Raw genomic sequence first — 5462 nt, 5'->3', positions numbered from 1 at the left:
AAGCGCGGGGTAAAACCCGCGGGTATAAGCTAGTTTTATTCATAAATAAAGGTAAGTTTCTTACCTTAAATTTAAACTTCGCCATTCCAAATTGAAAAATGTTACTTCTATAACAAAAGTTTAAGTTGCTCTAATCTGGCCAGCTTAAGACTCACATAAACTGGTAGGTACCAGTTCGATATTTATGAACTATGAATTAAAGTAGATTAAATTTAGGATATTATGGCTTTAAATGGTGATTTCAACGCTACTTTTAAAATATGCTTAAACTTCTCGAAATTAGAATCCCTAAGCACTTTAACCGCGATTTTGGCAATACAGGCCACAGGCTTCCTGCACATGCCAACGTTGGTAATTGCTATTTTGTGCAAATGAACTACGCACGAATTATGGCCAGTTAGCTTGCCGATGGTGATTGCATAATTTTTCTGCGTGATTTTCAACAAGAAGCAAGTACACCTAAACAAATCTCAACTACCTCCTGATATATTCGATTATTTCATTGTACAAGTGTTCTACGGTCTTCTATTTGCGGCCAGGCCATCAATGGAAACTGTACTGGCCATTTAAGGTTCAGTCTCAGGCTGCTGAATAATTTTGAGGATTCGCGACTAGGTTCCATTCCCTTGCACAATATCTCTTCAATAACTATCCCTGCCTCTTTCCTCAATTAAAGCAAGTTACCCTAAGGTAAGAGAAATCTGTCTGAAAGTTCTACAGTTAAATTTATATTTAGGCATTAATCTGCGGCGTTGTGGATATAGCAGCAAAGTTCTCCGCTAGTAAGTCTATGGGCGACAGACTGATGTTTATTAAATCCTATTTTGTAGCCTTCCACCACACCATAAAAATAGCCATTCTATCTTGTCTTTGTACGGCCAGAAGTTCAAAATATTGAAAAAGTGTAAGAGCTATCTTTATTTAATTCAATTGGATACGAAATACAGGTAAAACTGTTACTTTTAAGCTGCAATTAGACCCTACATAGGTTTGTAATATATTGCAGCCAACTAAATCCTTTTCAACGGACATTTCCACAAAAGAGGACGGTGCGTGGTATACACTTTTTTTTAGGAAAGTCCCCTTGCAAGGAGCTTTCTGTCAGCCTCAAGTTCCTATTACTTACTATTGCTGCAGTGTTTTCCAATTGCTGGTAGCCGCTACAAAAGAAGTAGTGGACTCGATGTTTTCAACTTGAAAAACTATTTGAGAAGGTGAGTACTTATTTTGATCGACAGAAAAAAAACAAAGCCATGAGTTATTTATGATATAGTCCAAAGTGGTCAGTGAATACCTGAAAGAATGTTGGTCGGAAACCTTAAAATGTTTCATCCTTTGGCCACGTTTGGCAATGAGTACTTAAAGCTAAAAAGGTGTCAACTTTTGATACTGGTGGGTGTCCCAGCTATGCAACTATTTCACGATTCTGCAGCTCAATCAAGTTAGCGGCGCTAAAGTGAAAAAATGAAGAAAAAATTTGTTCGTATTATTGTGCTCATTGTGTGCTATTTTCGGCCACTTTTCGTTTTTTTTGTGCTCCGACCATTTGGTAAATAATTAGGACTTTGCTAAGTTAACCGTAACTTAGCAAAACATTCATTCAATGAAGTATTTTTACTACTTTTCTGGGCTTATTTTTTTGTGCTTTTTATGGGCTTTAAAAATATTGCCCGGTTAACATTGAAAAACCGTTTGACGCCACGCTAGCTAACCCACTTCTTAAACTTTGGTCGAACACGGATAAATAGTATTGAGGAATTACGTGCTATTTTTTGGGCTTTTTAGAGTCACCTAAATAATTATAGGAGCTCATCCAGTTTCCGAGATAATTAAGACTTTGCTGGGTTGACTGTAACTTAGCAAAACATCCATCCAGTGAAGACTTTTTACTGCTCATCTGGAATTATTATTTTGTGCTTTTTATGTGCTTTGCAAATCTTGCCCGTTAAACATTGAAAAATCGCTAAAAAAATATTGCACCGTAAACATTGAAAAATCCACTTCTTAAACTTTGGTCGAACACGGACAAATATTATTGAGGAATTACGTGCTATTTTTGGGCTTTTTAGAGTCACCAAAATAATTATAGGAGCTTAGCAAAACATCCATCCAGTGAAGACTTTTTACTGCTTAATTGGGTTTATTATTTTGTGCTTTTATGTGCTTTGCAAATATCGTTAAACACTGAAAAATCGCTAAAAATATTGCCCAGTAAACATTGAAAAATCGCTTGACGTCACAGTAGCCGACAAACTTTATAAATTTTGGACGAACACAGATATATATTGCTGAGGAATTAGGTGATATTAAGGGGTTTTTTAGGGCCGTCAAAATTATTTAAGGTGCTCAGTCAGTTTCCGGGATAATTAAGACTTTACTGGGTTAAATGTAACATAGCAAAACATCTATTATGTGAAGACTTTTTGTTTAACGTTTTAAGTTTATGGAAAACTGTCAAGTGTACTCATTGAGGTGTTTAATAAACTCAGAGTTTAATTTGACATTTGTTTGTTAACTTTTTCTTATTTACATTTAGCCTGTCCCCGTACTCCAGCATTTAGACAGAAATAGTCCGAAGTAGCCGTGGTGTAGAATACCAACCGTTTAGCCATAAAGAAATAAAAAAAAAAATTAGCTAAATAGAACTTTCCATACTGGTTTCAACCATATGAAGATTATTTGGCGCAAATAAAAACTAAAGCCAGTAAAAAAGGTTCAAGTTTAACCGAGAAACTATTTGACCGATCACAAACGTATTGATGCTAATTTAAAGATAATTTAAATACCTTTTACGCCATTAAAAAAAGAAAAAAAAATATATATATATATTTTGATTATTAGGTGTTTCTGGCTTAAAAATATAAATGAAAGGAAACAATTATGTCCACCAAGAGAAATATCCCCTAATTACCTTTATTTTGACGTCATTAGTTTTTTTAATAGGTCATATTGTTCAAAAGATAATAATATTTAAAAAAAAATTTAAAATTTAACTTTAACCATTGATATGTCCTTTATTTTTTTCTTTAGCCAAATAATTTTTGCAGGGTTGAAATTAGCACAAAAAGTTCTATTGAGTCACATTTTTGTTTTTGCATAGCTAGATTACTGATATTCTGTGGACGGAACGACCTGGGACTATATCTGATTAAATCCTGCAGTACGGGAACAGACTAACTGTCGGCAAATTGGTTGCAGGTTTGAATTAGCAAAGACACAAACCAAAGTTGATCAAAACGGATTGCATTGCATTTGGTTTGTGTCTTTGAAAATCCAAACCTGCAACCAATTTGCCGTTAGTCTGTTCCCGTACTGCAGGATTTTATTTGGCGAAAGTTGAAAAGAAATAAGATATCAATGGTTAAAGTTAAATGTTTTGATTTTTTTTTTAAATGACGTCAAAATAAAGGTAATTAGGGGTATTTCACTTGGTGTGCATAATTTGTTTCCTTTCTTTATAGTTTTAAGCAAGAAATACCTAATAACCAAAAAATAAATAAATATATTTTTTTTAAATGGCGTTTATTTAAAATTGTATACGTCGCGTAAAACGTACCTAAATTATCTTTAAATTAGCATCAATAAGTTTGTAATCGGTCAAATAGTTCCCGAGATATTATAAATAAAAGAAAAATATAAAAGTTTAACTTTAACCTCTTTTATGGGCTTTAGTTTTTATTTGCACCAAATAATCTTGGTATGGTTAAAATCAGCATGAAAAGTTCTATTTAGCTACGTTTTTTATTTCTTTATGGCCAAACGGTTGGTATTCTGCAACACGGCTACTGCGGACTATTTCTGTCTAAATCCTTGAGTACGGGAACAGGCTAAATGTGAATGAGAAAAAGTAAACAAACAGATGCCAAATTAAACTCGTGAGCTTCTTAAACACCCCAATGATTACACTTGACAAATGTTCATAAACTCTAACCGTTAAACTCGAGTTAATATTTTAACGTGAACATAGTATTAGGGCCAATTTCAAATGAATATTTAAACGGCACATAAGTTTAATTTTGGATTGTTGCGTAAATGCCATTTAACTTCCGTTGGGTTTCAGATCAACTTTATTTAAATATGCCAAATAAGTGGCAGCACTGTTGCTTCCTCCTTGAAATTGTTGCTGCATTTGCTTGTTTGTTTACATTTTGTACTGAACAGCTGATTGTTCTTTGGCAAGATTGATAAAACAACCTACCTATCAATCTTGGTTGTTTGGTACAAACACAGGGTTGCATATCTCATATTTAAATAACCAATATTGGCCATTTAAGTGCAGATTAAATGTGTGATCTGAAAATGAATTGTGGAAGTTAAACAATAATCTCTACTTAAGTAACAAAAAATATTTGATATGAATTGAATTAATCTCAGAGATACATACATATTTTGCAAATATTTTTTATACATACTTCTACATAAATCTTTTATTTAAAGGCCCGATTTTTTTTTGCTTCACCTTCAAGTTTGATTCTTAAAAATAATCTCAAGTGACAACACTATTCCTAAATCGCAAAATTAGGAGTGCACATAATTTTCAGTGTCCAGAATCCAACCCCAATCAGGCTATAAATTGAAGGCTTTTCTCATTAAAAAATTAAAAAATTTATTTCAGATTGCAGTCATAGATACATCAGGCACCTGTATGGCTGATGATTAATGTAAGTGCCATATTCAGTGGGAGAGCTTGTTATGGTTTACTATCATCATTGTTTTGAGGTAACCATACAAAATCAAGCAGTCCATAGCATACTATGATTGGTTTTCCAAACACTCCCCAAATACAAACTGTGTGGCAGCTTTTTTTTTACAGTTTCAGCTATTGGGAAAGGTAACGGAACTATTCCATTTGCCGCAGTTTCGTTAGGGTTGCCAGATTTTTTATGTACGAAATCAGTACGTTAGACGTTTTCATGCTAAAAAAATCAATACTTTTCAGTACATTTTTATTCAATGCAAAATTAATAATGTAAGTAACAGATAATTCTTTAAAACACAAGATAACTTGTCTTTAACAACACTTTTGTATATAAATAAAATATAGTTCATAAAAAACCTGCCAAAATGTAAATATCCTGCCAAAATGTTGGACAGGGTGTTTAAAGTGATATAAAAAAGGCATTTTATGGTATAATCATGGTCAATGATGAATTTTCTTCAGAGTTGAACGTTCTACAAAAGTGTCCAGTTCGGCGTAACTCAAACTCCCACCAGCGAGGTAGTACGGGACACTAAACCCAATATTTTCATGAAATTCACGTTTTTTTGCCCCTATCTCGTAAATAACACTAGATACAGAAAAATTGCAATTTTGAACTTGTAGGTCTTTCAATTTCCTACAAAAAGTTCTAAAACACCAAGTCGCTAATATCTCTGTTTCTTGAGATATTAGGCTTTGAAATTGAGGTAGTGTGGAATTTTCATTGATTAAGCTAAAATGTGATGATTGTGAGAATTTTTTT

Source organism: Rhagoletis pomonella, unplaced genomic scaffold (assembly GCF_013731165.1).
Source record: "Rhagoletis pomonella isolate Grant_MI unplaced genomic scaffold, Rhpom_1.0 Rhpom_scaffold_00001, whole genome shotgun sequence".
In the NCBI taxonomy this organism is placed as follows: domain Eukaryota; kingdom Metazoa; phylum Arthropoda; class Insecta; order Diptera; family Tephritidae; genus Rhagoletis; species Rhagoletis pomonella.
This window is presented reverse-complemented; position numbering follows the sequence as displayed.